General features: G+C 46.4%; 1 pseudogene; it reads left to right on the top strand.

The window, feature by feature from the left end:
* The first annotated feature begins 201 nt into the window (after positions 1–201).
* On the top strand, positions 202–9421 carry LOC146201270 (uncharacterized; annotated as a pseudogene).
* The last annotated feature ends 2310 nt before the right edge of the window (positions 9422–11731 follow it).

Raw genomic sequence — 11731 nt, 5'->3', positions numbered from 1 at the left:
ACCGCCTCCACGCGACTGAGGACTTCAGCCGTGGTGTTGTCATTACCACTGATGTGTCGGACGTCTGTAGTGAACTCAAAGATGAAGGAAGTTGTTGCACTTCTAAAGGTGTAATAGGGATGCAGATTAACCAGTTAAGTAGGTGCGTGCAATGTGATCGGTGAAAATGGTGGACACTCGGCCTTCAAGTAAGTGGCGGAAATGACTTACTGCCAGATATATGGCGAGGAGTTCGCTACCGAAAACACTAACTTCTGCGGGCAGAGGTCATGCGTTTTGGAAGGAGGTGAGTTGTTGCTACAAGTAACTGACCTGCTGCTGAAGAACAGCACCGAGTGCTGTGTTTGAAGCGTATGTCATGAGCATGAGGGGACAATCCGAATTGGAGTGGGCGAGCAAAGTGGCCTCAGCCAGAGCGCGCTTGATTGCACTAAAGGCGTCATCCGCAGCAGGGTCGCAGTGCAATGCTTTCGCTGAGTCCTTACCGTAAATTATGCGGTCGAGGAATACCAGGAAGGTGGCGAAGGTTCTGATGAGTCGCCGGTAAAAGTTACGAGGCAAAGAAACTGGCGGAGTTTCGTATTTTATAAGTGGGCTTGGGAAACTCGATGATGACTTGCATTTTGACGGAAAGCGGGCGGATGCCGTTGGTGTCCAAGTGATGGCCGAGATACTTGAGTGCTGGTTGCCCGAAATCACTCTTTTCGGTGGTGATAACAATGCAGTTTGCCGAAAGGCATTGAAAAACCAGGCGCAGGTGTTTCACCTGTTTTTCAGGAGATGAACTCACCACGAGATTGTCATCCATGAAGGCGAATACGAAGGGTAGGCTACGTAAGACAAAGTCGATGAAATGCGGGGCGGGTTGTATAGCATTGCGAAGTCCGAATTCATTTTTAAGAATTCGAACAGTCCGAACGGTGTTGTGATTGCTGTTTTGGGGATTCCTTCTTCTCCTACCGGGATTTGGTGATAGGTCCGAACGAGGTCTATTTTACTTGCTGCGTAGAGACGTTTAGCCTCCGCATGGTCTCTAGTCTCCTGACGTCATAGGGACAAGACGTAGTGAAGATGCCCTGCTTCTGGAGCGGGGTCTCATGATGCAAAGTTACAGCATGTTCTCGAATTTTGCGCAGGTAACTTTAAGTTTGTCAGGAGCCAGGCGTCGTAGACGAGAGAAACCTGGTTCTTCTGATGTTATTGGGGCTGAATGTCGTGGCACACAGGTTTCCGATGCTAGAGGGGGACAGTGATTTAGTTGACAAGAAAAACTAATATCGGCTTTGCACGATTCGATTTACCTCACTTTAAGTTAGTCAGCTTCACAATAGGTAAATCTTGCGTTTCTATTTTATCACAAAATTTCGTAATTAGCATACACTGCAAAAATAAAAAAAGTTCGCACGAGTACATCTAACACAATACGCAGATGAGCTAGGCAGGGAAGCAGTTAGCATTACAGTCCAGCAAGCACAGATGCACATCTAACATTACTATTGCAGTATTGACGCTTAATAAAAACAGTGTTTGGTGCTGTCACCAGTTTTTACAAGCCTCAAGGCAGCTGAACTGGCTGAACACTACGCAGCGATCGCCGGAAGGATCGAGCAAAGCTGGCACTTACCGGTTGGTGCAATGCTGTATTCCTGCAGCACCCGAAGGCAGAGAAAATTAAAAGCATGACCTTGCACACTGCAAAACAGTCCACGAAACAGCGAGAAAGCGGCAGCGCGTGGCTATCCGGACTGCTTTTCAACACGGCGCACCAGCACTCCCCTGGCGAGGGTGACCCTACGTGTCTGTTGCCATCTATCGGCAGCCAGCGGCGTAACTTGTCAACGGAGGAGGAACGGCGATGACGTCCGCGGAGCGCGGAGTTGACAGGCACAGAGTGTATAAAGGAGCCTATGCTCTGACTGCTCATTGCAGGGCCAAATTCCAAAGTTAAATCTCAGCTACTTTGGTCATCTGATGAGAAGAGAGGAGTTGCTGGAGAAAGTTTTGATGTTGGGAAAGGTTGAGGGTTACCGGAGAAGGGGTAGGCAGCGAACGCGATGGTTAGATAGCATCCTCGAGGCGTTGCAGCTGAAGGTATATGATGTTAGGAAGATAGTGAGAGACCGGAAAGTGTGGCGTTATATGGTCCATAGGGTCACGAAGTGTCGGACTCGACTGAACGACTGAACTGAACTGAATGAGCCAGGTTTCCGCCACATTTCTTGTCGGGTTTATCGTCTCTTGTCTACGCTAGAAAGTAATGATGGACCGCAACAAACAGAGGTTCTAAACCTGTCAACCTGATCAATGCGCGAAAGCTGTTTGGAAGAGTGGTATTATCATGGAATGTATATGGGTAAAGATGGAATAGTATGTTCGCGCTGAATTGTTTTGCAGCAAGGATGGGAGGTAGTTAGACCTATTTAACATCGCTATCCATTAGCGGTCGACGCCTCAAGGCCCGGAGTGCATTGAAGATTTGAGCCTGACGGTTGAGAACGACGAAAAGGAAGCAGAAGCGCGAAAACATGACGCTTGAGGAGCAGTGTGAGCGCCATGTTGGAGATTTCGACCTCCGAAAAGAACGGCTAGCATTGGCTGGTGTGCATTCCTTCTATAGTGGAAGCAAAATGAGGCGGCTGGAGAGCAGTGACATTGAGCGGCCAACAGCGACGCTTGTGTGGACGTGTTGACGGCAGCGACGTTGAGATGTCGTTGGCCACTCCCATCACTTTTAGCTAGCGAAGCCAGCGATGTCAAGTCCATGGTTGTGGCAGTGGTAAGCACCATTTGCACGTTGTATTGTAGGTGCTGCAGGAAAAGTTCACGCTACACAACATTGTTCGTGATATGTGCGCTATTTCCGAGAAGCTGCGATATTCGCCGCAACAGCTGACTTGGCCGTCGGTCGCCGAGGTCCTCCGCGGAGAGCAGCTGTTGTATTCTGTTCCTCTCTGATGCGGCCGTGCTTTGCAGTAGGGCTGGCTTGAGCACAATAGCAATGTGGCGGGAGAGTGGTGCTGACAAGGTGAGAATCTCGTACAGCTCCTTTGCATCTTTCTATGGCAGTGCACTGATCACGTGGTGGAATGTTTTGCTTTTTGGATGTGATTCTGGCGAGCTGGAATTGCGATTCCACTTGAAGGAACCACACAACCGGGTTGCGCTCCCGGTACGGTGGAAGATAGACAGCCACGACAGAAACGGCTTCGCTGGGCTCGCCTGACGGTGCTAGGAGTCTGTGTCTGATTCTGCTCCATGCCAGCTGCGCGGATTTACGTCGTCTTCGTTAAAGTTTAGGGAAAGCGGACATCCTATTGTACTTAGGTGCGCTAAATGCCGGGTCACCAACTGTATGGCCCAGTGTCATCCCCGAGACAGGACGAGACAACGGAGACGTGCGTATCCTTTAACTGTTTATTCTCCGAGTGACTCCGCGTATTTCTCGGTATAAATAAGATTTGTAGTGGTCTCGTAAAACTATCATGATGGAAAATGCTATAGCACATGCCAGATCGCGAGAGAAAAATAACTCCGTGCCGTCTACAACACCTAGTGAAAAATCCCGTATCGCGACAGACGGGTTTGAACCGGTCCTTTATTATCCCGTATAAATTTGATACCGGTGTGACCAGTCCTGTATGAAGCTTAAACGGGTTTATATCGGACAGGTCATGTCCGGTATGAATCTCAATTCGGACGATCTAAACCGGTATCGAGTTAATACAGGGCAGACGATTTCCAATATGCATCTTATACATGACATCCCAGTCCGGTATGGATATGAAACAGGGCGGACCAGTCCTGTATTGAGCTCATATACAGGACAGGTCATGTCCGGTTTAACAGAAACCGGACAAATCCGATATGGATGAAACTGATACGGGACAGAGTATTTCCGCTTCTCAGTACAACTCGGGCGGATCGTGAAGCTCAGCCAGGATGACCACGTCGGAACATGCCTTCACGCTAAATAAGCATGAAACCATACATATTATACGTTAAAACTTTTCTGTATATGTGAAGTACGCGTTGTTTCGTACATACCTATACTCCGTTTCATACATCAAGTGCAACACTACCAAAGCTACAGTTATTGTTAGTGCTCTCCGCATCCGCGATAAAAAATAGTGCCTGCTCTTGACGAGAGAAAATAATAGTTGCTTTGTCTGCAAGCTTAATACATTTTACATTTGCCATCAACTTCATAAAAAGCACCTTTTTTAGGGAGATAAGGTCGGATTCGGCTAATTTGTATGTTTATTTATGTCGTTTTTGTTCGTGCCGCGTTTTGCTGCCCCGCAACCTTGCCAGCTGTGCCACCAGATGGCGCTGGCTGTGCCCTCCGCGCTGCGCATCTCTTTTTGAGAATATGGTTCTTTGGTGCGCATTTTTTCTATAAGATCCGCTCTTGAAGATGTCTAAGCATGCGAAGCATGTTATTACAAACGTGTATGCTCGGAATAGAGCCCGTTTCGGCAGGAACCACTCGCCTACAGAACGAGCGCGTAGTGATACGTCTCCTGTTTTTTTTCTTGCGGACTACTTGCGTAGCTTTCGCTGCGTTGCACCTGATGTATGAAACGGAGTATAGAAGATATGAAGCCGTGGATGTGTGCGCTAGCAAGTATATACATGCATCGCGTTTTGTTTTTGCGTGTGCAACAGTCGCTGCAGCTTATACGATCTTGCGGTGCATCTTCATAATCTGCGACTGAAGATCTGCCACCTTCAACGCGAAAGTGCTAGCAAGAGAATAAATGAAACATCGCTGACCATCGAAATATGCACAGGTCAGCCGGACATCGGGAGTCGCTTCCTCGAGTGTTTACGCATGCAAAACACTTGGTTAGAAGTAAATTCATTGACGTCGCGGCTCCGCTGGCAGCAGGTGAAGCTAAAACAAGCAGTATTACAAGGGTTGGTGCACCGCATATATCTATATGTAGCAAAAATTGCATGCGTTCGAAGACGATGACAAAGCACATCAGCACTAGTAAATTGTGACATTCGGAGGTTTGTCGGCAAGAAAGCGATACACTGTAAAGATGCGGGACATGGATAACCCTTCGTGATAGCCAGGAAAAAGATGCAGCGTGTTTAAAGGGCGATCGTTCAATTACGACCACAAATTGTACACCCTACAAAAATAACCATACAAAATAGCCATCTCGACTACATAAGTAGATATATAACCACGATCACTGTGTCCTGCCGTGGTGTAGTGGTTTCTCTCAAGTTACCGGTAGCGGGGTGAACTGGGCCAAGTGCCTTGGGCTCTGGCATGGACAGTGGCCATCGAAACCAGATCGCTTTGCCAATGTTACGTGGACAGACACACCGACCAAGTACTTGGGCGTCGAGCTGGGTGCCTACCGCGAAAGCGAGCATTATTGGAAAGGGCAAATGACCGAACTACGGGAGAGAGCCGAGGAGTGGAAAGGCGCAAACATGTCGATTTTTGCCAGAGCTACTGTATGCAATCTTTTTTTTATCAGCAAACTTTGGTACGCAATGCAAGTTTTGAGTTGTTCGCGCGTAAACGTACAGAAGTTACACAGGATTTTCGCCGTTTTTGTTTGGGCAGGTAAATGGGAACGCTGCAGCAGGACGAATTTGTTCCGTCGGGTAAAAGACGGCGGTTTGGGACTCGGCCATCTGTTTTTACGGCAGGTGGTCAACCGGTTTTTGTTTTTTCGGGATGCTTCGGACCCTTTCTTACGCACCGTCTGCCAAGTTAGGCTACGGCGCCTACTGCCGGAGTTTGTTGTCTCCACAGAAGAAGCTACGGGTAGGATTTTTGGTTATTACAGGGAGGTCGTCGCTAGTGTAAGACTTCTTTCAGTGCGTTTTTCTAATGAATATTTGTCCACTGTAAAACGAAAAAAGCTGTATCGCGATTTATGTGACATTGTTTTGCCACAACCCTTGTACAGAACCTTATACAGTGGAGGTCCGGGCAGAGATGTCTTGAAGAGAGTAAAGAAAATGCAGGTGTCGCCAGGAGCTAAGACATTTTTCTTTAAATTACACACCGGAACATTATCAGTAAAGAAGTTTTTGGAGGAAAGGGATTTTTTTTTACCGTGGGGGGCGCATTGTTTAATCTGCAAGCAGCCGGAAACAATAGACCATGTTTTTTTGCATTGTTGGGAAGGGGTTTATTTCTGGGATGTTTTGCAACGTACGATAAAGAAAGAATTTCCACTAGACTCCCACGGCATCCGGTATTTAAGCATTGATAATGAAGATGGCGTTCCGTATGATTTAATCATGCTCATGGGCCTCCACTCTATATGGCGCTCCAGAATGGCGGGCTATCACTGCGACAGGGATGCTCGACCCGCTAGAATATACTTTCGAGAAAGTGTGAATTGGTTTATTGCCATACAGAAAGTGGCTGCTGAACCTCCCGAATGGCTCTCAAAGGTAGAGCCTTTGCTGTCGTTGCGGGAGTTTTAATGTACTGAGACGAAGCCAGCCTGATATTGGCTGATGATGACCTTCCAATATGTACTTTGTTTTGTGTTATTCGTGTTGTGTTCTTGTGAAATGGTATGAACCAAAGCCAGGAAATAAAGAAAAAAAAAATGTAGTGGTTAAAGTGCGTGCTTGCTGGCTGAAAAGACCGAAGTTCGAATGACATGTAATTTTTTTTCCTTTTCTATTTTCTTTTTGTTTCTTTTTTTTTTCTTTCCACTAGACTCCCACGGCATCCGGTATTTAAGCATTGATAATGAAGATGGCGTTCCGTATGATTTAATCATGCTCATGGGCCTCCACTCTATATGGCGCTCCAGAATGGCGGGCTATCACTGCGACAGGGATGCTCGACCCGCTAGAATATACTTTCGAGAAAGTGTGAATTGGTTTATTGCCATACAGAAAGTGGCTGCTGAACCTCCCGAATGGCTCTCAAAGGTAGAGCCTTTGCTGTCGTTGCGGGAGTTTTAATGTACTGAGACGAAGCCAGCCTGATATTGGCTGATGATGACCTTCCAATATGTACTTTGTTTTGTGTTATTCGTGTTGTGTTCTTGTGAAATGGTATGAACCAAAGCCAGGAAATAAAGAAAAAAAAATGTAGTGGTTAAAGTGCGTGCTTGCTGGCTGAAAAGACCGAAGTTCGAATGACATGTAATATTTTTTCCTTTTCTATTTTCTTTTTGTTTCTTTTTTTTTTTTCTTTACTTGTTTTTCTTTTTCAAATGTAGTGGTGTTATGTAGTGTTCAGCCTGTATCAATTAACCAGAAACCGGACGAACGTGTCATTTCTGGAACTGATACCGGGCAGAGTATTCCGCTTCTGAACAGAAGCCGGGCCGATCGACGAAGCTCAACCAGAATGACCATGCCGGACACGCCAGCGCACTAAATAAGCATGATACCAAACATATTATACAACTGTTCTGTATATAAAGGGCACGCTTCGTTTCCCAAATACCTCGAAAATACGAAGCCGTGAAAGGGTGCGCTAGCAAGCATATACGCGCGTCGCGTCGCTTTTGCGCGTACAACAGTCGCTGCAGCTCGTACGATCTTGCGGTGCGTCTTCATATCTGCGACTGAAGATCTGCCGTCTACAACACGAAAGTAGAAGCACAAACGTATCGTTTCGCTAGCGAGGACAAAAAACTGTTCGAGAAAAAATAAACAAACATCGCCGACCATCGAAAGATGCGCAGATAGCCGCACACCGGGCGACGCAATCTCAAATGTTTACATATTGAAACCGCTCAGTCGGAAGTGTATTCATTGACATCGATGCTCCGCTGGTAGCCCGTGAAGCTAAAACGCCCAGTATTACAAGTATTAGTGCACCGGATATCTCTGTATGTAGGAAAATTTATAAGCGTTCGTAGACAATGAAAAACACATCAGCACTAGTAAATTATGATATCTTGAGGTTTGCCTTCAATAAAGCGACGCATTATAAGATACGGCACATTTGTGAACCCTCGTGATAGCCTGCAAAGGTATTCAGCGTGTTTAAAGGGCGATCGGTGAATTACGGCCACATATTCTACTTCCAAGGAAAATATAAAAGTACGAAAGAGCAAAAGTAGCTACATATACTGAATAATAACCACTGTAACCATAACCCGCCGTAGAGTAGTGGTTAAGGTGTCCGTCTGAAGACTATAAGGACCGAGGTTCGATTTCACATTCTGTAGCAAACTTTTTATTTTTTTTTTAATTTTATTTATTATTTTAAATGTAGTCATTTTATTTTATATTGTTGCATGCTTTTTCCACCCTGGTGACGCGTTTCTTTCCGGAAACTAGGGCCATCAACCATACAGGCCAATCCGGTATCAGAGCTCCGCGCAGTTTCATTCCGGACTTTCCAGGGCAGTACAGGAATTTACTGAAATAGCCCCCAATCCTGTATCCCAGATCCTGTACAGTAAACCTGTATATGATTTCCTGTACGAATTTTATACAGAATTTTTCAGTAGATGTGCGTCCTCTGGTACGGAGCAAGATCGACGGCACCGGGCGTGTAGCTATAAAGCCGTCTGGCTCAATACCAGAAGATTCGTATATACGTTGTGTGCTTTCACAAGGTTATTTTTTAATGTGTTAGGCTTATTTTTTATTTGCTACTTTTTTCTTTTCTTTTTTCTTGCGGTTGCGAACTTGCAATGTTGTGAGTTAGCGCACGTTCGCGCACAGCATTCTTTTCCGCCATGGAGCCCAGCGAGGTGACATCGGAACGCGACCTTTTGTTGCCGAACGACCCTTGAGTCGCATCGATTACGACACCACCAAAGAGTTTCGGCAGGAACAAGAACGGCAACATAACGGCGATTTACGCAACACGATCTTCAACTGCTACACGTTTTGGCGTAACAGGCAGCCTGAACGCAGCGTAGAGGACACGAGCAAGTTTGTCGCCGACATGCCCGGTGTCAGCGAAAGGACTGTGTCCAGGGTGAGGGAGGAAGTTAAAAGTTCGCATTTTTCGGGTGGCACACTGACGACGCCGTCGGGAAAGCGCCCACGCAATGCGGAGAAGAGAAGACGCAGCGCGAAGTTTGACGGCTTCATGTTGTGTGCGCTGAGGTCATGTGTGCACGATTTCTTTCGCCGCAACAAGATACCGACGGTTGAGAAGATAACTACCGAGTTCTCGGAGCGTTTGGAACTCTCATCACTAAGACGTGTACTGTGCGTCGCCTGCTTGCCGAGATCGGCTTCAAGCACGAAAAGAGAAGCCGAACCTCGCTGCTTATTGACCGGGATGACATCACCGATTGGCGGAATCGCTACCTCCGTGACGTGGAGCGCTACTGGGCGAAATGCCGAATAATCTTCTACCTGAACAAGACATGGGTGACGGCGGGACACACCTGGTCGATCGTGTGGACAGACACCGTGGTGCAGAAGCGCAGACGCCTGTTCGATCGATCAAGTGGCCTGACGACGGGTCTAAAACAACCTTTTGGGAAAGGTCAGCGCCTGATTTTCACGCACATCGGCAGCGAGAATGGCGTCGCCGACGGCTGCTTTGATGTATTGCGAGGCCAAAAGACCGGCCACTAGCACGAGGAAATGGACTGCAATCGCTTTGAGGGCGGCTTTATTAACGCTCTGCAGAAGTTGCCAGCTGGTAGCGTCATTGTTTTAGACATGCGCCTTACCATAGCCGGCGAGAAGAGAAATTGCCGACGACAGCCTGCATGAAGGAAACGATACAGGAGTGGCTCACAAGCAAGAACATCACATACGGTGAAGGGATGATAAAGGAGCCGCTGCTTGAGCTTGTGGCATCTGTAAAGTCACGCTTTCTGAGCTACATCGTAGACAACGCCGCTGTAAGGGCCATTGTACTCAGGCTCCCGCCATACCACTGCAAATGTAATCCAATTGAGCTTGTGTGGGCCAAGGTCAAAAATGGCATGACTGCGGACAACAGAGACTTCAAGCTGTCTACGGTCGATGCCATCTTGAGGGAGAAAATCAAGCATGTAACGGCGGAAGACTGGAGGAAGAGCATTCAACACGTGATGGACTAGGAGGCAAAGTTCAGACTTGACACGTCTAGGAGTGAGCACTTTCAACCCATCATCATCCAGCTGAGTGAAGATTACACTGAAGAAATCGACTCCGACTGAGAGTTCTCTGGCATTGAGCCACTCGACAAGCATAATGGCTTCTCATTAACGATGAACAGCCCTCATTAGGACTACAAAAATTTTGCCGGTGGGTTCGCAACAGCCAACCATTCATTCCGTGACCTCTCAAATAAACAAGCAGTCCCATTTATGGCGTATTCCTTAATATAGAAGCTCTATTCTTATAAGCAACGTCCTGCCCACATTATGCTCGATTTAAGAATAAGAAGTGGCATTGAAACACAATTGTTAACTGATTATCTTTGGAAGGCTCCAAATTCTCATTCAGGGAGCCAAATTTGAGTTTGACGGGCCCCATATGGTGAAATAACAGAAGTAAAGGCACGCTTTATGTCTCTGTTAACAGTCTGCACTGGAAATCACAGTCATGTCATAGCCAGTGCTGGTGCAATAGCAGTAGTCAACGCGAAACTGACAGCCACTGTTAGCAGCTTGCACGCCAAAGCACATTCGTGTGGTTGCATTGTTTATTATGGTTATCTGGCTCGCACAAGTAATGAGAATAAGAGAACAAATATAAAACATCATTGCGTTACTGAGGCCGAAAATGCTCACACAGGCAGGCACCGTTGAGTTTAATGGGTTCCATGGTAAAAATAACAGTAGCCGAGGCACGCTTTATGGCTCTGTTAGCAGTCTGCACTGGAAACCATAGTCATATCATAGCCAGTGCTGCTGCAATAGCAGTAGTCGACATGAAACTCACAGCCACTGTTAGCAGCTTGCACGCCAAAGTACATTCATGTGGTTATTGTTTATGGTTATCTAGCTCGCACAAGTAATGAGAATAAGAGAACTATAAAACCTCATTACCTTAGTGAGGCCCAAAATGCTCATTCAGGCAGCCACCGTCGAGTTTGACGTGCTCCATGGTGCAATAACAGTAGTCAAGGCACGCTTTATGGCTCCGTTAGCAGTCTGGACTTAAAAAATGCCGTTTTGTCATAGCCAATTTTTTATTTATTTATCTGAATCGGGCAAGTAACGCGATTGCAAGCACAATTATTAACGTGAATAACTTTGCAAGCATTTTTTTTGAGGTACCGGAAAAATGCTCTGCAAAGTTGAACATGTTTTATTGAGCCCCTTTGTTCATTAAAAGGCGTATACAAAAAGACGGCCAGATTCATCAGACAGTGATATCAATGAAGTAATAAATAGTGAAAGCTGCAAAAGCTCTCACAGCACTGCTTTGCTGGACTCCATTCACTAAAAAACTGCGTTTTTAATGATGAAAGCGGCAGGAGAGGAAATAATACCACCCTGCATTATGTTGTATATGTGTACCACCACATGGGACGGGCAGTGAAACCATCTGTTCACTAAGACTGAATGCAACAACATAGCAAGGTACTGTTTCACAATATGGCATCCTTTCATGTGCACTTCTGGCAAGCTGCCGTATGCACTGTTGTATAAACACATTAACAGGGGAAGATACGAAATTGCTGTGCAAGCCATGTGATGCTTTTAACATTTTGTATCTGTCATTGTTCTGTTGTCACAGCTGATAGAGTTTTCTTTATTGCAAGTTCGTTAATCACGTGGCGGCAACAGCACAAGAAGTAAGGTTTTAATAGTAGGAGAAAACACAG

This window comes from Amblyomma maculatum, chromosome 2 (assembly GCF_055883805.1).
Source record: "Amblyomma maculatum isolate TAMU_Amacu chromosome 2, ASM5588380v1, whole genome shotgun sequence".
NCBI lineage: Eukaryota > Metazoa > Arthropoda > Arachnida > Ixodida > Ixodidae > Amblyomma > Amblyomma maculatum.
The sequence above is the reverse complement of the archived record's forward strand: the minus strand, read 5'-3'. Positions and strand labels throughout refer to the sequence as shown.